The sequence below is a fragment of the Sorex araneus genome, chromosome 4 (genome assembly GCF_027595985.1).
Source record: "Sorex araneus isolate mSorAra2 chromosome 4, mSorAra2.pri, whole genome shotgun sequence".
In the NCBI taxonomy this organism is placed as follows: Eukaryota; Metazoa; Chordata; class Mammalia; order Eulipotyphla; family Soricidae; genus Sorex; species Sorex araneus.
Genome location: NC_073305.1, coordinates 88670822 through 88694059, shown reverse-complemented (window position 1 = coordinate 88694059; position 23238 = coordinate 88670822).

Below are 23238 nucleotides of genomic sequence, written 5' to 3'. Positions count from 1 at the left end.
ACATCGTCTTGTTGAGATTCAGCTATAATCCAACCTTTCCACACTCATGGTTGAAGTCAGCCAGCATTTGTGCTGCTTGGCTAATGTTTGGTGTTATGAGAACGATGAATTCATAATGTTGACCAAGACCATCCATGGTAACTCACAGTTCCAGAAGGCCGAATCTAAATGCTGGACATGAGAGTCTCCCGGTGGACAGTTCCACCACGAAATTGACCACATCATATTCAATCGAAGGTTTTACCTGACCGATGTCGCTGTTGTCCCAAAATTCCAAACGGAATCAGACCACTGTCTCCTTCGTGCGAAATTCTACTTCACAGAGCAGGGAGAAAAGTCTGCAAAATTTAAGTCTAAGAAGGCAACTCCCAGAATGACCACCAACTGGGAGCTCTTTGGCACTATTGCAGCAAGGTGGGAAGATGCCGTCCTTGACAACATCAACGAGAAATATGATGGAATGGTTCAGCACCTCCATGTCTGTGCAAAGAATGCCGAGAGTGAGAAAGCCACAAACAGATGCCTGTCTTTGGAAACTCTCAAGCTCATTCGTAAACGTGGTTTGGCGCAATCCTCAGGCAACCACAAGCTAAAGTCCAAGCTTACAAAGCTGTGCAGAGATGCGATAGAGGAAGACCTCAAAGAGAGAAGAGCAGCAGTGTTGGCCAGTGCAGCAGAAGCCGGGAAAAGTATTCGCAATCTCGCCTGTTTTTCACCAACTACAAGACCAAGATGACTGCCCTCCGATGTCCTGATGGATATATCACATCCTCCAGAAAGGCAATGGAGAAAATTATTCATGACTTCTACTTGGCTCTCTTTGACAGCCATGTCCACCTGCCCACATACCAAATTCCATAGGATGGATATGTCGTTCCCAATGTTCTTCCTTCTGAAATCCGACACGCCATTTCACTGGTAAAGAATTGAACAGCACCTGGTCCAGACAAGGTCAGACCTGAACACCTGAAGAATCTGCCGCCAGTACTCATCAATACACTGGCCCGACTCTTCACACGCTACCTGTCTGAATGCAAGGTTCCTTCCCAGTGGAAAACCAGTAGGACCGTTCTGTTGTACAAGAAGGGAGACATCCATGACATTGGCAACTACCGCCCAATCTCCCTGCTGTCTGTCATCTACAAGTTGTTTACTCGTGTCATCCTGAATAGAATAGGCAGAACACTAGACGAAGGACAACCATGCGAGCAAGCTGGGTTCCGAAGGGGATTCAGCACAATAGACCATATCCACACAGTGACCAAACTCATTGAAGTTTCGCTAGAGTTCAAGATGCTGTGCTGTCTAACGTTCATCGACTTAAAGAAGGCCTTCGATTCTGTTGAGACTGAGGCGGTCATCGAAGCCCCGGCCAAACAGGGCATTCAAACTCAGTATATCAAAATCCTCCGTGAGCTGTATTGTGGATTCACCACCAGGATCTCACCATTCTACAAGGAAGTGATCATTGATGTAAAGAGAGGGGTGCGGCAGGGTGATACCATTTCACTGAAACTCTTCAGTTCTGCCCTTGAGAACATCATGCGACTGGAATGGGAGTGAAGATAGACGGTCGGCAATTAATTACACCACCTCTGCTTCGCTGATGCATATATATATGTATTAAAATTCTAAATTCTAAATCAGTTTCTGCTTTTAACACATCTTATTGTAAGATCTAGAATTTGTTTACTCCTCACTCAGTGAAATACAAGTGTATAAAAGAGAACTATCTCCCTATATAATGAGTAGTGCAGATTCAGTCTATATTCAGTCTGACTATTTAAATTTGAGTTGAGGAATTGTTTTTCCAATATAAAAATTTACTTGTATTTTGTCACTGTCACTGTCATCCCGTTGCTTGTCCATTTGCTCGAGTGGGCACCAGTAACGTCTCCATTGTGAGACCTGTTGCTGGTTTTGGCTTATCGAATATGCCACGGGGAGCTTGTCAGGCTCTGCTGTGAGGGTAGGACACTCTCAGTAGCTTGCTGGGCTCTCCGAGAGGGACAGGGGAATCAAATCCAGGTCGGCCTCGTGCAAGGCAAATGCCCTACCCGCTGTGCTATCACTCCAGCCCAGACTTGTATTTTGAATGATTTAAACTTACCATTGCAAATTCTGACTGAACCTATTCACCTTTATCTTTCACCTAATAAAACATCAATTCATTGATAATTAAAAATTTATCATTAAGTTAATTTAAGTCCCATGTGGTACTAAAAAGAAAATGACTTTTAATGAAGAAAAAGGTTCTAGTAACCCCAATTTTGTCATTTGGTAAGGGAGTGAAAGAATATTTAGGCTTAAAGATTTTAAGTCTATATTTTATCCCCACCACACCTTCATGTGAAAGTAATTTATTATGTTATAGAGGATATGATTTTGAATATTTTCCTGAATAAAAGGAAATATGTGAATAAAGCTTCACATTTGGGGAGAGAGAGGATTTTGGGCCACATTTAGTGATGCCCAGGGGCTGTTTTGGGCTTTATGCTCAGGAGTTACCTGTGATGGTGCTGGAATAGATCCAAGTATTATCTGGTATTATCCCTTCAAACTCTGAAGCATAATCTTTGAACACTGGATAAAGAAGTGATACTTTGCTCTGAATTCTGAATATTTGTCAAGTTTTTCAAGCATCTAATTTGACACTAACACAACACTTTCCCCCTTTTCCCCCTAATTACAGGGGAAATATATTATTTTAATTAATTTTTGTATATGTACACAAAACATTTTATCTAGAATAAAAGTTAAAAATACAACTTATAAGGATTTTTAAAGAAACAGAACATTATTTATGAGATGAGTACTTGCAAAATCTTTTCATATTCTTTTATCCTAATAAAGAGCAGCTTAAAGAAAAGCATAATGAGATCATTGAGTTGCTTTTAGTCGCTTTGAGCCTAGTCTATGATAGTGTTTTTCAACCTTTTTCTTAGCATGGCCTCCTTCAGACCTTATTTACATCCCTCCTACCAGTTGACCCTGTAGTCTTTGCTGTGGATGCCTATTTACATTATTTTCATCTTTCATCTGTGGCCCTCTTGAAATATCCTGGGGCCTATAGTGGGACCAAATAGTTGGTCCCCATTTGAGAAACACTGATCTAGAGGCCTTCATTTCTTTAATCAGCAACTATTTACTGGGTGCAAGTTTTTACCAAAGCAATATGAGAGCCCCATAACATTTCTTTAAGAGAGAAAAAATATGAAAAATTTATTGGGGTACTCTAGATGCATCTGCTTACATTCTAAGATCTCAAAAACCCAAAGATAAAGGGTTGGAAAGATAGGGTAGGGATTGAAGTGTGTGCTTGCATAAAACTGATCCCAGTTTTATCCCTGGTCCTACCTGTTGTCCTCTAAGTTCCATTAGGAGTGACCCAGGATCCAAGAGTATGCTCTGAGCACCACTGGGTGAGACCCCAAAGTCCTTCCTCTCAAATCTCATCATCCCCAGACAGACAGAAATATGTAGATGAGTCTCAGAGGAGAACTCCCTGTAGAGAGAAGCAAACTTTCTAGAAAGAGTTGCAGTTCAGGTTTGAAATAAGCCTTTTTAGATTACCCTGTAGATCACCCTTTAGATCACCATGCTTCTCAGAGATGTAGTGAGAAGTGGGCTGGACTCTTAAGAAAATGTTGTTGCTGGAGATAAGGCGCTTTCCTTGTACATGGCCAACCTAGATTCAATTCCCAGCATCTCATATGGTTCCCCAAGCAGATTGTCAGGAGTAATTCTGAGTACAGGAGTAACCCATGAGCATGGCCAGGTGTGATCCAAAAACAAAAAGCCAAAAAATGTTGTTGCTATCAGGCACACTGCAGGTTTTTGGATCAGGTATCAAGCATTGTCAGACTTGAATTCTTGGAAGGGCTGAGAGTGGAATCACCTCTCTTCTGCACATGGATTCTAGTCAATGATTGTACCACAGAAGAAAACCCACTCCTATTTGAATAACTTGGCTCTTTTGAAAGTTGGATGTGTTTTCAGCCAAGTCAATTATCTCTGCTCTTTGCTGCTGTATGAGGCTTCCCAAAATGCTTTTAGTCAGGGACAAACCTTGGCAGAACAGGCCATGTTTCTAGCCCTTTCATTAGGATAGCATGGAGGTAGCAGGCAGGTGGTTTATGAAGGCAAGTTTTAGAGGAGTAACTGATACAAAAGGCACATATAAAGTTAAGAAAATATAAGAAGCGTTGCAGGGCTCTTTGTAGTTAGAAAGGGCAAAATGCATACAAAACACAATTTGAAGAATAAAGATCAACCTTGGAGATTAGAAAAGAAAGATTTAATACCCAGAAAGAAAATTATCAATCTAGAAGGCAAGTTATTCAATTAGTAATGATTTACAGAATGTGACAAGTGGGGAAAAATTAGGGTTATCATGTATAATAATAAGTATGACTTACTTGAATATGTCCAAAAATCCAAATATTTTAGAGCTGTTGAGATGTTATTCATCATCCAGATTTTTCATGACATATGATGAAATCTTGCATAAATCTGATCAAAGTGACCTATTAAAAAACCTATTGAAATTAAATGCTTAAAATTTAAGGGAATGAGAGCTGAGTCATTTACGTGGAAAAAATTTAAGACAGAAAACAAATGACGTGACAGAAAAAAAAAATCTAAGTATTGTTAACATGAATTGTAAACCAAGTAGTATAGTAGTGATTTTCTTTTTTCTCCCTTCCTTCCTTCCTTCCTTCCTTCCTTCCTTCCTTCCTTCCTTCCTTCCTTCCTTCCTTCCTTCCTTCCTTCCTTCCTTCCTTCCTTCCTTCCTTCCTTCCTTCCTTCCTTCCTTCCTTCCTCCCTCCCTCTCTTTTCTCTCTCTCTCTTTTTTTTTTTTGCTTTTTGGGTCACACCTGGCGATGCACAGGGGTTACTCCTAGATCTTCACTCAGGAATCACTCCTGGCGGTGCTCAGGGGATCATATGGGATGCTGGGAATCGAACCCGGGTTGGCCGCGTGCAAGGCAAATGACCTGCTCGCTGTACTATTGCTCCAGCCCCTCTTTTCTCTTTCTTTCTTTCCTTCTTTCTTCCTTATTCTCATTTTTTCAGAACAAGCAGCACACTGTATTATATCTTCTCCAAGTGCTCATTACTTATATCTCCTGTATGAATTAGACACCATTTGAAGATATTTCTGAGGAATGGTAACAAAAAAGATCGAAGGACTGTGATCTATAAGAAAAGTTAAAAAAAAACTAAAATTGTTCATTTTTACAGACATATGAAGTATCATCAATACCTTTAATTTTTTTTACTAAGAATATATTTGTTACTTATTTTTTTTAACCAGATCACCATGAAAAAGCCTATTACAAAGCTGTTTATAATTGGGTTTAAGTCATACAGTGTCCCAAGACGCATCCCTTCACCAGTGTACATTTCACAGCACCAATGTTCACAGTTTTCCTCCTATAACTCCCAACTAACCCTCTCTCTCCCTCTCTCCCTCCCTCCCTCTCTCCCTCTCTCCCCCTCTCTTTCTGTCTCTCTCTCTGTCTCTGTGTGTGTCTCTCTCTCTTCTTTTGGGCATAGCGGTTTATAATACAGGTACTTAAAAGTTATCATGTTTGCTCTTTTACCTGTTTTGAGCATGCAGTTCTTATCCAGCATAATCATTTCCAACGATTATTATGATACTGCTTCCTTCTTTGTCTTACCTACCCTCTGTCCCCCACACACTGGTGGTAGATTCTAACCATTGACTAACTCTTTCTGGCCCCTGATTTTTTTGGCCTTGGATATTTGTCTCATACTACTTTTTTATATATCGCAAATGAGTGCAGTCTTTCAGTATCTGTCCCTCTCTTTCTGACTCATTTCACTCACCATGATACTCTCCATATCCATCCATTAATAGGCAAATTTCATGACTTCATTTTTTCTGACAGCTGGACAGAACCTTGTTGTGTTGATGTACCATTGTTTCTTTATCCAGTCATCTGTTCTCAAGCACTCAGGTTGTTTCTAGATCTGGCTGGTGTGAATAGTGCTGCAATGAACATCAAAGCACAGATGATGTTTCTTCTGTGTGTTTTTAGTCCCACAGGGCAAATGGGGGACCAATAATGATATTACTGGGTAATGGTATTGCTGGGTCAAATGGGAGTTCAATTTCTAAGTTTTGGAGGAATGTTCATATTGCTTTCTAAAAAGGCTGGACCAATCTTTTTAGACCAACAATGAAGAGTCCCTTTCTCCCTGCATCCACTCCAGTACTGGTTGTTCTTGTTCTTTTTGATGTCTGCCAGTCTCTGTGGTGTGAGATGACATCTCATTGTTGTTTTGATTTGCGTCTCCTTTATGATTAGTGATGAAGAGAAATTTTTCATGTGCCTTTTGGCCCTTTGAATTTCTGCTTTGAGGAAGTTTCTGTTCATTTATTCTCCCCATTTTTTGCTAGGGTTAGATAGTTTTTTCTTGTAAAGTTCTATCAGTGCCTTTCTAATATCTTTGATATTAATCCCTTACCAGTTGAATATTTGGTAAATATTTTTTTTCTATTTAATGGGCTGTCTTTACATCTTGGTCACTGTTCTTTGAGGTGCAGAAGCTTCTTAGTTTAATGTAGTCCTAGTTGTTTATCTTTGCTTGCACTTGCTTGGTCAATGATGTTTCATCTTGGAAGATGCCTTTAACTTCAATGTAGTTGAGGGTTTTGCTTATTTTTTCTTCCATGTATCTTATGGACTCAGATCGATGTTGAGGTAATATTGTCTTGTTCCTTATCTTAGAGGGAAATCTCTTAGTTTTTCCCCATTGAGAAGAATGTTAGCTGTGGGATTGTGGTAGATGGCTTTGACAATATTGAGGAAAATTCCTTGAACTCCTATTTGGTAAGGGTTTTTTATCATAAATGGGTGCTAGATCTTGTCAAATGCTTTCTCTGCATCTATTGATATGATCATATTGTTTTTAGTTTTCCTTTTATTGATGTGATTAATTATGTTGATTGACTTGCAAATGTTAAACCATCTTTGCATCTCTGGAATGAATTATTCTTGGTCATGGTGTACGGTATTTTTGATGAGTTTTTGGATTCTATTTGCTAGTATTTTGTGGATGATCCTTACATCTGTAATTTTGGCCTGTAATATTCTTTTTTTTGATGTCTCTATCTGCTTTTTGTATCAGGGTATCATTTTGGTATCATTTGCCTCATAGAAAATGTTTGGGGGGTGGAGTGATAGCACAGCAGGTAGGGCATTTGCCTTGCATGTGGCTGACCCGGGTTCCATTCCCAGCATCCCATATGGTCCCCCAAGCACTGCCAGGAGTAATTCCTGAGTGCATAAGCCAAAAGTAACACCTGTGCATCGCCAGGTATGACCCCTCCGCCCCCCAAAAATGGAAAAAAATCTTGTTTGTGAGTGTTTCTGTTTCCGCAGTTTCCTGGAAAAGCTTGAAAAGGACTGGAAATAGCTTCTTTTTAAAGGTTTGGAAAAATTCACTAGTGACTCCATCTGTACCTAGGATTTTGCTTTTTGGAAGACTTTTGATTACCATTTCAATTTCTTCAATAGTGATGGGTCTGTTCAGGTATTTCAAGTCTTCTTGGTTCAGCCTTGGGAGGTTATAGGAATCCAGGATTTATCTATTTCTTCTTCTAGGCTCTCTTCTTTCACAGCATACAGACTCTCAAAGTTAATCTCTGATGATCTTTTAAATTTCTATGGTTTCTGTTGTGATGTCCCCCTTTTCATTTCTGACAATTTAACAGGTTCACTCTCTTTCTTTGTGAGTCTGGCTAGTGGTTTATAGGTTTCATTCAATTTTTTTCAAAGAACCAGCCTTTGTTTCATTAATCTTTTGGATTATTTTTTTGGGATTCCAGCTCATTGATTTCTGCTTTTATTTATTTATTTATTGAATCACCATGAGATACAGTTACAAAACTTTCATGTTTGAGTTTCAGTCATACAATGATCAAACACCCATCCCGCCACCAGTGTACATTCTCCACCAACAATGTCCCTAGTATTACTTCCCCACTTTCCAACCCTCCCCCTTCCTCTATGACAATTTCCCCCATACTCTCTCTCTAACTTTGGGCATTATGATCTGCAATACAGATACTGAGAGACTATCACGTTTGGTCCTTTATCTACTTTCAGCACACATCTCCCATCCCGAACAATTCCTTTAACCATTATTGACTCAGTGATCCCTTCTCTATTCCAGCTGCCTTTTCCTCCAGTTCTTGATACAGGCCTCAAAACTAGGGGCAATATTACTGGCCCTAATGTCTGCTGTCCTTGGGTGTCCATCTCATGTTATGTTATTTTATATTTCACAAATGAGTGCAGTCATTCTATGTCTGTCCCTCTCTTTCTAACTCATTTCACTTAGCATGATACTCTCCGTGTCCATCCACTTATAAGCAAATTTCATGACTTCATCTTTCCCAACAGCTGCATAGTATTCCATTGTGTAGATGTACCACAGTTTCTTTAATCAGTCATCTGTTCTAGGGTATTTGGGTTGTTTCCAGATTCTGACTATTGTGAAGAGTGCTACAATAAAGGTGCAGATATAATTTCTATTGTGCTTTTTTGCACCCTCAGGATATATTCCCAGATATTGCAGGGTCATATGGAAGCTCAATTTCTAGTTTTTGAAGGAATATCCATGTTGTTTTCCTAAAAGGCTGGACCAGCTGGCATTCTCACCAACAGTGAACATCAATGCCAACATTGGTTGCCTTTGTTCTTTTTTTTCTTGCTTAGACACTTCTAATTTATTGAATAACAACCCAGACAGTCCAATTCACGTAAATATGCAAACCCAACTAAGAGCATTCGTATAACTAACACAACATTCCAAATTGTATCCTCACCTCAGCTGACTGAAGCCACAGTCAAGGTGCTCTTAATGTGACGTGTCTTAGGTGAGCTCTAGTGATTTCTGCTTTGAGTTTTGTTATTTCCTTCCTTTTTTTATTGAGGAAGTTTCTGTTCACCTCTTCGTCCCATTTTTTGTTGGGGTTGGATATTTTTCTTATAAAGTTCTCTCAGTGCTATGTATCTTGAATATTAACCCTTTCCTGTTAGAGGGTGGGCAAATAATTTCTTTCAGTCTGTGGGCCTGTATTTTTTATTCTGGTCTGGTCTTTGAGGTGCCAAAGCTTCTTAATTTAATGTAGTCCTGCACTCATTTGTGGCATATAGAATAACATCACATGAGGCTGACACCCAAGGATAGTAGATACAAGGGCCAGGAGGATTGCCCAATAGCTGGAAGACTGCTTCATGAGTGGAGAGGAGAAGGCAGATGGAATAGAGAAGGGATCACTAAGAAAATGATGGCTGGAGGAACCAGTTGGGATGGGAGATGCATGCTGAAAGTAGATAATGGAATAAACATGATGACCTCTCAGTGTCTGTGTTGCAAGCCATAATGACCCAAAGTAGAGAGAAATTATGGGGAATATTGTCTGCCACAGAGGCAGGGGGAGGGTGGGAAAGGGGGGGTATACTGGGAATATTGGTGGTGGGGAATGTGCACTGGTGGAGGGGTGGGTATTTGATCATTGTGAGATTGTAACCCAAACATGAAAGCTTGTAACTATCTCACAGTGATTCAATAAAAAAAAATTTTTAAAAGAATTTAATGTAGTCCCTTTGTGTTATATTTGCTTACTCTTGCTTTGTTAGGAGCATTCATACCTAAAATCACCTTTATTATTATTTTTCCCCCTTCCTGCGCCACCAGTTTGTACCTGCTTAATAGTCCTCATAATATGGCGGACGCCACACTGCTTCTCCCCGAAAAGGGAAAAAAAAAACCCTAGAAAGAAGGATCTTTTCCCTCCTCGGCCGGCGTGGGGCTATGGCTTAGTTCACAGTCTAAACACATGGCTGCAAGTGTGTTTGGGTCAAATCTCGGCAGAGCGAAACAGTAGGACCACAGCCAGTCTCAGGCCGGGGCCGATACCGCCTTGTGCTCTGCCGAGATTCGACCTGACTGGCCACAATTTTTTGTGGCCACTCTGCTGCTGATCGATCATGATCCGGAGGCCAGCTAGACTACTTTTGGTCCCAGCAACCGCTTGCAGCCATGTCTCTAGACTGTGAACTAAGCCATTGCTCCATGCTGCCCCAGGAAGAGAAATGATGCAATTTCTAACATAAATCTCCCTGGACTGAATTACTAAAATACTAAAATACAGAAATCTAAGCCGTGATGGCCCCAATGATACACTTCATATCTCGTCATTCTCAGCAATGGAAAACAATTATCAAATGCCTCCTTATCAGTAGGGCTGTTTTTTGGGGGAAACTCCAACAACAGAAATGAGTTTTGTGTTGAAATATGGAATGTAATCAAGGTAAAGAGAAAATGAAGTGAAATTTGTCAGCTACGCAGGCGGGGGTGGGGGAAGGTGGGAGTTATACTGGGGTTTTTGGTGGTGGAATATGGGCACTGGTCAAGGGACAGGTGTTCGAGCATTGTATAACTGAGACATAAGCCTGAGAACTTTGTAACTTTCCACTTGGTGATTTAATAAAATAAATAATTAAAAAAAAATAAAAAAAAAACACCTTTAGCTTCAATATTCAATGTCATGGAGAATTCTGACTATGTTTGCTCCTATATACCCAATGTATTCTGGTCTGATATTAAGGTCTCTATCCACTTTAATTTTAGCATAGCAATAGATTTGATTTTGTGCATAGCATTAGAAAGAGATCTGTGTTCGTTTTTTTTTTCTTTTGCAGGTCACTGACCAGTTTTAAAAGCAACACTTATTAAGAAGCTTTTCCTGCTCTTATTTATATTTTTTTGTTTCTCTACAGATTAAATGACCTTGTTCTTGAGGATCCGTTGTTGAATTTTTTGCTTCACTCATATGAGTGTTTGTCTTTATTCCAGTAGCATTCTGTTTTAATTACTACTTCTTTGTAGTACAGTTAGAAGCTGAGAAAATTAATGCCTTCTTTCCCTCCAAGGATTTCTTTGGCTGTTTGAGAGTGGGGAGTACTTGTTCCGTATAAATTTCAGGAGTATATGATTTGTTTTTAGAGTCATGAGTATCCTTATAGGGACTCCATTGAGTCTGATTAATGCTTTGGAGTATTGCCATTTGATGATGCTGGTCCTCCCAATCTGTGAGCAGTAGATGTGCTTCCATTTCACTGTATCCTCTTTTATGTCTTTAAGTAGTGTTTTGTAGTTTTATTTCTATAGATCTTTCACCCCTTTAGTTGAGCTGACTTTTTGAGGTAAAGCTGTGAATGTAATTGATTTTTTAAAAACTATTTTTCTCTTCTACTTCATTATTTGCATACAGAAAAGCCATGGAATTTTGCTTGCTAATTTTGTAGTGAGGGCAACAGAGTCTCTTGCCCCCACGCCTGGCTGTCTTCACCAGGGCCATTTGGAGCGGGGTGGGTTGAGTTTCCCTCACCGCACCGAGCAGCGCCCCAGCATCTGAAGCCTCCGGAACCCAGCCACAGCCATGATCAAGGCCCCTCTTCACACGTTCGGACAAGCCACACACATGAAGGAACCAGCAGAGGACCCTAGGTGTGCGGGACCCAGGGCTGAGATCTCCAAGCCTGTTCAGATCCGGACTGGGCCTCCTCCACCCAGACTTCTTATTTTCCAGTAGCTTGGCAGCCACACCCACAAACTGCCCCCCATGCTGTATAATCCCATCAATAGCCAAGACTATAAAACAACACTCCCAGAAGTGTGTGGCTGTATTTGTGGTCACGAGACCTCTTATAGCCTAGTTCTCCCTCTCAGAGAACCTGGCAAGTTACTGAGAGCTTCCTGCCCACATGGCAGAGCCTGATAAGCTCTCTGTAGCATATTCGATATGCCAAATACAGTAACAATGATGAGTCTCATTCCCATTACCTGAAAGAGCCTCCAATGCGACACCGCTGGGAAGAACGAGTAAAGAGTGGCTGCTAATATCTCAAGGCTAGGACAAATGGAGACGTTACTGGTGCCCGCTCGAGCAAATTGATGATCAATGGGATGACAGTGATACAGTGATACAGTGAATTTTGTAGTCTGCCACTTTTTTAAAAAAATACAAATCCATTTGTTCTAGGAGCTTTTTTTGGTATGGTATTTAGGATTTTCTAAATATAATATCATTTCATCTGCAAATGTACTAATTAGTACATTTGTACTAAATGTACTATTTAGTACATTTGCAGATGACAAGAAAGCTTAACTCTTTTTCCTAGCTAGATGACCTTAGTATCTTTTTTTTGCCAAATTGCAATAGTGCTTCCAGTACTATATCGAATAGAAGTGGTGAGACTGGGCATCCTTGGTTTGTGCCTGGTCATAGAGGGAAGGCTTTTTATTTTTTCCCATTGAGTCATTGAGTGTACTGTTGGCTGTGGTTCTGAGGTAAATGGCTTTGACTATTGAGGAATGTTAAGGAAAGTCCCTTCAATTCTCATTTTATTGATAGTTTTTTTTTATCATGAATGAGTGCTAGATCTTTTCAAATGCTTTCTCTGAAGCTATTGATATAATTACGATTCTTATTTTTTCTTGTATTGCTATGGTGTATTATGTTAACTGACTTGTGTATGTTAAACCATCCTTGCATCTCCAAGATTAATCCCACATGGTAATGATTTTTAAGTGATTTATTGGATTCAATTTGCTAGTATTTTGTCTAGAATCTTTCCATATGTGTTCATTATATCGGTCTATAACTCCGTGTGTGTGTGTGTGTGTGTGTGTGTGTGTATGTGTGTGTGTATGTGCTGTCTCTGTCTGATTTTGGTATCAGGGTAATGTTTGCTTCATAGAAACTGTTTGGAAGTGTTTCTGTTTCTTCAATTTCAAAGGAAAAAATTGGAGGATCTCTTCTTTAAACGTTTGAAAGAATACACTAGTGAACCCATTTGGGATTTTTGCGTGGGGGAGGGGGAAAATTTTGATTACCATCTTGATTTCCTCAATAATGACAGGTCAGTTCACATATTCCATATCTTCTTGGTTCAGCCTTTGGGTTCCTTTTATTGCTTCTTTTCCAGTTTCTTAAATGTGCAGTTAGGTCATTTAGGGGCCATTTCTTTCTTCCAGATGAATTCTTGCATAGCTATGAACTTTTCTTTTAGCATAATTTTTGCTGTGTCCCACAAGTTATGATAGCTCATGTCCTCATTCTCTTTTGTTTCCAGGAATCTTTTGATTTCTTCTCTGATTTCCTTTCTGACCCACTGGTTGTTTAGTAGTGAGCTGTTTAATTTCCAGATGTTTGGTTATTTCTTCATTTCTGTTTGCGATTAGCTTCTATTTTCATTGCATCATGGTCTGAGAAGATAGTTGGTAAGTTTTCTATCCTCTTGACTTTATGAAGGTATGTTTTTGCCTAGCTTGTGGTCTATCTTGGATAATGTCCCATGTGCATTGGAGAAAAATGTATTCTTGGCCTTTAGGAGATAAAAAAAAAAAACTATGTATTTCTACTAAACCCCTCTCTCTTATTTCTTCCTTAAAGCCAGTCTTTTCTTTCTGAGTTTTAGTCTAGTTAATTCTTCAACAAGTGGCAGAGCAGATTTGAAGTCTCTATTATTGTGTAACAGGTAGGATGTTTGCCTTGCATGCGGCTGATCTGGGTTCAATTCCTCTGTCCCTCTCCAAGAGCCCAGCAAGCTACCGAGAGTATCCCGCCCGCACAGCAGTGCCTGGCAAGCTACCTATGGCATATTCGATATGCCAAATACAGTAACAACAAGTCTCACAATGGAGACGTTACTAGTACCCGCTTGAGCAAATTGGTGAACTATGGGACTACAGTGCTACAGTAGTTCTTTAACTTTTGAATATTCTTGTTTACAAATTATTTCAACGTGGACTCTATTTATCTTCTCTCTTCACCTAATTAACCACAGTGAAGTATCTTCTGAAAAGTTTCCGCAGGAAAAGACCTAATATTATTACAAGTAATGTTTTTTCTCATATATAGAGATATCTATCTCTTTATATATATATATATGAATCTACTCATTGTATATATGTATATTAACTATATGTATGTGTATATATATGCTTAAGTATGTTTAAATATGAGAAAGTTGACTTTACCTTTAGTCCTAGTATAAAAATGTTACTCAAATCCAGTGCTCCCTTTCTCACAAAACTTTGAGACCTAAAATTCAAAATGTGAGACATTATAAAATGAAAACATTATACCAAGACTTTCTGATTGTACTTTGTGTATATTTGTATTTTTTTTTAAAAAAAATTTGTCTGCCAAATTTTAGTTTTCACATTTGGATCTAAACCATGCCTTTAGAAATAAGATCTGCAGATCATCCAACCAAGTTTGAGAATGAGCTGAATCATTTTAGGCTTTTGAATTTGGAGGAACTTATAACATATTCATCATTGATGCCAAAATCTGACATTAAGCATTGACATTTAGCATTTTTAAACCTAGGATTTAAGATGCAAAAAGATTTCATATGGACATCAGTTTTTCTTAAGAGTCAGTTAAGGAATTGCTTTTCAGTGCTGAGTATTGGGTTGAGAACCAGCTTCAGAACTGCTTTTGATTCGGTGTAAGGTTGAAGGCAAATCAAAGTCAAATTAGGCTAAACAAAAAAAAAGAGTAATTATAGGTTCACATAAAGAAAAGATTCAGAGAGTCAGCTTTATTTCAGCAATGTTTATATGTAGATATACAAATAAAACCATAGATTATACTTATATTCTGATTTTTCCCTGTGGTGCCTTTATTCTCAGGGTTTCTCCTAGGAATACCTAGATTTCTTTGGTTCATGGAATTTAAAAAAAAATCTTAAGAAAACCACACAAAAAGAGAGATGTCCTATGGGTCTAATTTGGGTCTTGTGTCAATCTATAAATCTGTCTGTTGAAAGAGGCTATCTGCAGGTGGATAGTTCAGTGATGAGTTAATTAGATTTCACCCCCAAGGACTTCTGGAATCATTCTTTTTTTTTTTTTGCTTTTTTTTTCGGTCACACCCAGAGATGCTCAGGGGTTACTCCTGGCTTTGCAGTCAGGAATTACTCCTGGCGTGCTTGGGGGACCATATGGGATGCCGGGGATTGAACCCGGGTCGGCCGTGTGCAAGGCAAACGCCCTACCCGCTGTGCTATTGCTCCAGCCCCTGGAATCATTCTTGAGTATTGGGGCTAATGCTTCTGGAAACATAGGCACAAACTCTACAAGTTAACAACAAACGTCTCAGAAATTTCCCACTTAATTCCAAGAAATGGTTATTATACTCTACATCTTAGAATAAAATTAACGTATAATGAGTCCTTTGAGTTTCTCTATGAAATTGGATAATGTGTAAAATGCAAAGGACAGGTGCTGGTAGGAGGGAGGTACCCCTATAGTAGAACCTGGAAAAGACCTAAGGAAATGGGAAAGTTTTTCTCTTTTGAGCAAATTTTGTTTTGACCCCATGGGAGAGTCTCGAAAACTCCCCATGGCGTACTTATATGCCAAAATCAGTAACAATGATGGGTCTCATTCCCCCGACCCTGAAAGAGCCTCCAATGTGACACCATTGGAAAGGACGAGTAAAGAGAGGCTTCTAAAATCTCAGGGCTAGGACAAATGGAGACGTTACTGCGACCACTCGAGAAATTCGACGATCAATGGGATGATGATGATGATGAGGAGGAGGAGGAGTTTTGTTTTGCCCACTATCATTTGTCTCTCCTTTTTGTGATAGAGCATCTGATTTCCTTTGAGGATTTTTGTTCTTCCTTGTGAACAATTTTAGTAAGTCACTACAATTAGATGCCTTGATCCCTCTTGATCTGAGGAGTTGGTAACTGCCCTATCAAGGTCGATGTTACTCTACTTATACATTGAATAGGTTCATAAAGTAATGGGGAAAATATGCCTGATTTCTGTCACTGTTAAGAATTTTAAATAATTCTAGGGACTGCCCACTACCTTTTCAATATTATCTAGTTCCTCTTTTCCTAAACTTAATTTTCCAGCCTTCCTATCAGTTATTCATATATTTCCAAAATCTTCATTTTCTTTGAAATTTAGAAATAGTTCTGGTGCTTAAAGCTAAGACTCTGGGGCTGGAGTGATAGCACAGTGGGTAGGTCATTTGCCTTGCACATGGCCGACCCGGGTTCAATTCCCAGCATCCCATATGGTTCCCTGAGCACCACCAGAAGTAACTCCTGAGTGCATGAGCCAGGAGTAACCCCTGTGCAATGCCAGGTGTGACACACACACACACACACACACACACACACACACATACACAGGCAAAAAGCTAAGAATCTAATTTATATAGAAATTAGAGTCAGAAAGGAATGCTACAAGTCACACTACAAGTCACAGAGTTTAAATTGAGAGCTATGTAAGTGAGGTGGAGGGCAGAGAAGCCATCTCAGTCCAGAGTAGGGAAGTTGGCCATAAATACTATGCAATAGGGTATAGCTTTTGAAACCATAGCCTGTAGTAAGTTGGGACTCAGATCACTTAGGTGTTTCAGAAACAGAAGGAATTGTTTAAGTATTGGCTTTTGGGGGTGTTATGTATTGTAATTTTTAATAAGACCCTAGGACAATTGAATTTATTTCTGCTGAAAATCATTTTGAAAAGAGGCAAAGTTTAAAACAAATAAGCAGAGTCTTTTATAGAACTGGTGTAGGTTGGAAAAGGAGGGGGCTTAAAGCATAGAACTTTGAAGCCTTGGGTAGTTGGGTAGTCAAGTTCTCTGTTGAATGAAAAGTTAGCATGATAAAAAAATAGGAAAGTAAGAAGCACAGAAGGAAATAGGTAGTCTTCTTGGGGGAGCTGACTCCCTGGTCCTCTGGGGTGGCCTCCTGTTTATATAATAGTAAATTAACTTTAAGTTGAATAACCAAAGAGGATTATTAAGATTCAGTTATGCTCTGCTTGGTGTTAAAGGCCAAATGAGGTAAGGTCCTCAACCCAGTCTAGCAAGAGACTAAGAGAGTATTGGGACCAGAGTCCTTAGTTGGGTTTCTAGAGCAAGATCTTTGTTGGATAATGTGCTGTCTTCAGTTTCTTATCTGTTACTGGCCTAAAGTTGAAAGGAATTGTCTCTTCAAATATATTTCAGATTGTTGCAAAGATGTCCTATGGTTGAAGGAGAAACTTCTAGAGGTAGAATTAGGAGCTATCAATAGGCTCACTTCTCTTCCAGGGTCTTAATTATTTCTGTTTAGTGGAATATATTATGGTCAATGTGGTGGGATGGTGTGTATATTTTCGTTTTCTAAGCTTGTGGTGATGGAGAGGCTTTTACTGTAGTTATTTATTCTATCTCCAAATGGATTGGTTAATTTGATTATTTACAGATGAATTACTCAAAGAGCTAAATGTGACCAAGAGAAATGAACTTGGAGTTGAAGCTGACTATTAATCTGATGGGATAATGACTGTCTTTCCTTGGGAAAGGATTGTATTTAGAAGCTGGAGAGGAAAAGATATAGATTGGTGAATATTCTTTACTTGGGCAGTGTGGGGTTGGGACCATACCTTAGGTCCTGGAGGAATTTGAGGATCATATGTGATGCTGCAGATTAAACTGGCATCAATCAAATGTAAGGCAAGCGTCTTAATTCCAATAATATTTCTCCAGTTCATTAGTTGCTTTTTGATATCTCCTTCTCTCTGGTCTTTTTCCAGTTTTATTTTGGAGGGGGGTTGCTCTCAAGCAATGCATTAGGGGCCAGGACCACTTCTGAAGATACAATATTCCTAGATATTGGTTTGAGCAGTTCAATACTTGAGTCCAATGATTCCAAACTCTTTGGTTCCAGCATTACTGGGGGCCACCAACACCATATGGAGTAGTGTTTGTGGGGCCAAATGGTGCCAGGAATCTAACTCAGGATTCTCACCATATACTTTAACTGTTTGCCAAAATTTCCCATTTTAGTTAACCAAGCTTTTAATCTATTTGTTCCCTCTCTCTAGTTAGCACTCCAGAAATTCCTCCCATGGGGACTGCTTTAAGGTTGATCATATTATCAAATTTATATGTCTGGCAATTATTCTGAAGGAGTACAATAGGATATGACTGGCTTTATTGTCTAGTTGATCAGAAAATAATGTGCTTGTCATGTGATGTCTTGTAGTCAAATATTTCCTTAGTACCAGCTTTGGGATGGTCCCCTAGCTAAGGGAGAGCACATGGAACCTGACTCTCTCTGGGCTCTGTGTCTTGGCTGGAGTGCTACAGGGAGAGGAGAAACCATAGTGGTCCATTCTTTTTAAGCTTTTATAAGATTTTCCAGTCTATTCCCATCCACTCTGTCTTTGCTCAAGCCAGTTTCTTCAGTTTCCTAGCAACTTTGTGGCCACTATCATTCTCATCTATTCCTGTCCTGCTGAACTTGGTCTTTGTGGTTTCCAGCTCTAAGACCACCAGTTCATATACCTCCAAGGTGACCTTTGCTCTCTGTGCATGTCCTTGATTGATGTTTTAGTTATATTTCATGTATATAAAATTACTGAAGACAGGTATGAGGACATAATAAGGTTTACTTCACAATAATGTTTTGTTATGGATACGACAACTCTCTAAAAACCTGCTCACTGTCCTTAAAAAAGCATTTAAAATATGCTTACCTTTGTGAATAGTATCTAATTTTGAGTGATTGTTACCTACTTATGAGGGAGGACAAGATTTTCTTTTTCTTTATGGCTGTGTCCTCCAAAATGTAGCTATGTGCTTGGAATAGTATCAGTGCACTCAGCGTGAGTGAATATATTCAAACTATATTGCTGTCATTCTCCCTTGGTCTTATCCCATTAGGCTCATTTGTTACCAAATTAAATATTTACTACCTTCATGTGAATGTGATGGTGAACAGCATAATTATTGCAGCTGTTGTCAGCGGCACTTTTAGTTAAGTTGTATGGCTTACGCTTACTGTGGTAGATTAATGAAATATGCTTTAGTTGCTGAGAATTTGAAGCAGACTACAATAACATAGTGTTAATATAGGCTTGTTATTCTGGAGAAGAGAAAGAACAATTTCTCTCTGAGCAGAAATGAGCCCGTAAATGTCAGAACAGAATGAAACTCTAACAGATTAATGTCAATTATTGGCAATCTTTTTTTCTTTTTTGTAATAGAGCTCCTTCTGTATAAATAGCCTGGGTTTGGATGGGGCTGACATGAGCCAACGTGGGCTAGAAAGGACACAAAGGACTCTTTTGCTTAGTTCTGTTCTATGCTTGGGTCCATGACTTGGATCTCTCTTGCCGAGGATGAAGAAGCAATATCAAAGATTTGGATACAGCAACACTCTAAAACAAAGTTGAGAAACTCTACATGGCAAATGTGTCTTAATTTAACTTTTCAACTTAAAAGTTTATGTGCAAGTCTTAGATAAAAATCTTTTAAAATTTTTAAAAAAATTTTATTGAATCACTGTGAGATAGTTACAAGCTTTCATGTTTGGGTTACAATCACACAATGATCAAACACCCATCCCTCCACCAGCGCACATCCTCCACCACCAATATCCAGGGTATACCCCCCTTTCCCACCCTCCCCATGCCTCCATGGCAGACAATATTCCCCATATTCTCTCTCTACTTTTGGGCATTATGGCTTGCAACACAGACACTGAGAGGTCATCATGTTTGGTCCATTGTCTACTTTTGGCATGCATCTCCCATCCCAACTGGTTCCTCCAGCCATCATTTTCTTAGTGATCCCTTCTCTATTCCATCTGCCTTCTCCCCTCTGCTCATGAAGCAGTCTTCCAGCTATGGGGCAATTTTCCTGGCCCTTGTATCTACTGTCCTTGGTTGTCAGCCTCATATGATGCTACCCTATACTCCACAAATGAGTGCAGTCCCTCTATGTCTGTCCCTCTCTTTCTGACTCATTTCACTTAGCATGATACTCTCCATGTTTTTCCATTTATAAGGAAATTTCATGACTTTATCTCTCCTAACAGCTGCATAGTATTCCATTGTGTAGATGTACCAAAGTTTCTTTAACCAGTCATCTGTTTTAGGGCACTCGGGTTGTTTCCATATTTTGGCTATTGTGAACAGTGCTGCAATAAATATATAGGTACAGATGTCATTTCTACTGTGCTCTTTTGCATCCTCAGGATATATTCCCAGAAGTGGTATTGTGGGGTCATATGGAAGCTCAATTTCTAATTTTTGAAGGACTGTCCATATTGTTTTCCAGAAAGTCTGGACCAGTTGGCGTTCCCACCAACAGTGAAGGAGTGTCCCTTTTTCCTCACATCCACGCCAGCAGTGGTTGCTTTCGTTCTTTTGAATGAGTGCCAGTCTCTGTGGTGTGAGATGGTATCTCATTGTTGTTTTGATTTGCATTTCCCTGATGATTAGTGACGTGGAGCATTTTTTCATGTGCCTTTTGGCCATTTGTATTTCTTTTTTGAGGAAACTTCTGTTCATTTCTTCTCCCCATTTTTTGATGGGGTTGGAGGTTTTTTTCTTATACAATTCTACAAGTATCTTGTATATCCTGGATATTAATTCCTTATCAGATGGGTATTGGATAAATATTCTTTCCCATTCTGTGGGCTCTTTCTGTGTTTTGGTCACTGTTTCTTTTGAAGTGCAGAAGCTTCTTAGTTTGATATAATCCCATTTGTTTATGTTTGCTTCCACTTGCATGATCAGTGCTGTTTCGTCCTTAAAGATGCTTTTAGCTTCAATGTCATGGAGACTTCTGCCTACATTTTCTTCTATGAACCTTATAGATTCATGTCTGATATTGAGGTCTTTAATCCACTTTGTTCTGACTTTTGTGCCTAGCATTAGACAGAAGTCAGAGTTAATTTTTTTGCAGGTAGCTATTAGATATAATTATTAATAAAATTTAAATAAATTAGAAATGTAACTGTTAGTGTACTTATTCATTTAGTTATGTAGCAAATGATATAAATAATATATTTTAAGATAAAATATTTATTAAAAGATAGTTTCAAAAACCAGACACTGCTAGAATAACTGGGTTTATGAAAACCGTGTTAGTTTTCTATTTGCTGCACAACAAATTGTGCTGCTTAAACCAACACAAATAGGAGCCAAAGTGAGAGTTTAAGGCACCTGCCTTGCTTATAGTTAAAATTGGTTCAATTCCAGCCTTCTCATAGATCCTCGGAGCACCACATGTGTCAGGGTCCTAGCCAGTTGACCCCGGCACACTGGAGTATGATCCCCCTGGTCGCCGGACTTACTCCCTCTGCCGTGTCCCTCCATGCACCTGTGGACTCCTGCCGCCACCGGAGGGGGGAAGCCTGGTGGTCAATCAGCAATCTGTTTATTAGCTCTCACACAGGGGTTTTTATACACATTTCTGGAGCAATTCACATGTATCACATTTACCTTGTTAGGCTCAATACAGATGTGAATGATGTACATCTCTCACCCTCAGGGCCAGGTTATTAGCTCAGGCAAAGGGTAACTATTACATCCCTCATCCTCAACCAGAGTGCCTATGTGTGTGGAGTGCTAAAGCAAGCCCCTAGGTCCCTGTAAACATGGCCGGCTCTTTCTTACAAGGGCAAGGGATTTAGTCAAAGTCTCAGGCCAGCTATTGAGACCCCAACACACATGGTATGTCTCCAAACCCCTATCAAAACAAAACAAAAACTTTTATTTTTATTGTATACTATACAATACAATATAGTGGTACCGCATACATTATATAATACAATATATAATGATAAATAATATATATTACTGCAACATAATACATTATGTTGGTATTAGAATATACATGTTCTTGTGAGCCAGAGCAAGATTACAGAAATATTTTTTCTTTTTGGGTTACACCCGGCGATGCTCAGTGGTTACGCCTGGCTCTGCACTCAGGAATTACCCCTGGAGGTGCTCAGGGGTCCATATGGGATGCTGGGAATCAAACCCGGGTTGGCTGTGTGTGAGGCAAAATGCCCTACCCACTGTGCTATCACTCCAGCTCCAAGATTACAAAGGCTAGTGTGCTTGCCTGGCATGTGACTGACACTGGTTTATTCTCTGGCACTGCCAGAAGTGATCCTGAGCACAGCTGGATGTGGTTCGAACCCCTCCTTTACCGCTCGAAAAAATTAAAATCCAACGCAAATGAATTACATCAGTATCTGTAGGTTAGATGTCTGGGCATCAAGCACCTGAAGCTTGAAAAGTTCAGTTTTGACAAGTCAGGAGAGGTGAAAAGTTAGAGAGGAAGTGATGTTTGGGAAGTGTAGAGGTAAGAATCCTGGAAGAATGCTTAAAAAGAAATTAATCCTTCAAATTTTAAAGTAGCTTATTTAGTGCTGAAAATAGACCATAGACCAAACATGAAGGCCACTCAATACCTCTGTTGCAAACTATAACACCCAAAAGGAGAGAGAACAAAAGGGAATGCCCTGCCTCAGAGGCAGGGTGGGGTGGTGGGGGATGGGGACGTGGGAGGATACTGGGAACATTGGTGGAGAAGAATGGACACTAGTGGAGGGATGGGTAAATGATCACTGTATGACTGAAATGCAAACATGAAAGTTCATAAATTTGCAACTGTACCTAAGAGTGATACACTAATAAATTTTTTTAAAAAGTAATAAAAATCATGTTAGTAATTTAATAAAGTAAGGGTGCATTTGTGAAGACTGTAACTGCATCTTGGGCTAGAGTGATAGCACAGCAGTAGGGCGTTGGCCTTTTATGCAGCCGACCCGTGTTCGATTCCTACGCCCCTCCCCGAGAGCCCGGCAAGCTGCCAAGAGTATCGTGCCCCCATGGCAGAGCCTGGCAAGCTACCCGTGGTGTATTCAATATGCCAAAAACAGTAACAGTAAGTCTCACATTGAGAGACGTTACTGGTGCCTGCTCGAGCAAATCGATGAGCAATGGGATGACAGTGACAGTGACAGTAACTGCATCTTAAGTAGACGGTAATGACAAATGGTGGTCACACTGTGGGAAAGATATAGACTGTAGAGAGGAAGGGCAGACTCTATGTTGATTTTAGAAGAAACACAGAAAGATAATAAACTCGGATTTTACTTGAAGTATCTGTCATGTGTACAAGACTGGCCAAAGAAAAATATCTGAGTTGGAGAGTAGATGAAAGTTCTTTTTGGTGTGTGGTCACAGAGCCTTGTTTTGAAAATACAAAAGGTCATGGAGCTTCTCCACAGTTGGAGTAATGTATATTTGTCCATAAAATACGGGATAGGAATTATAGGCCAACTGGCAGATGAGAGTCAACAGGGATTCCAGGTT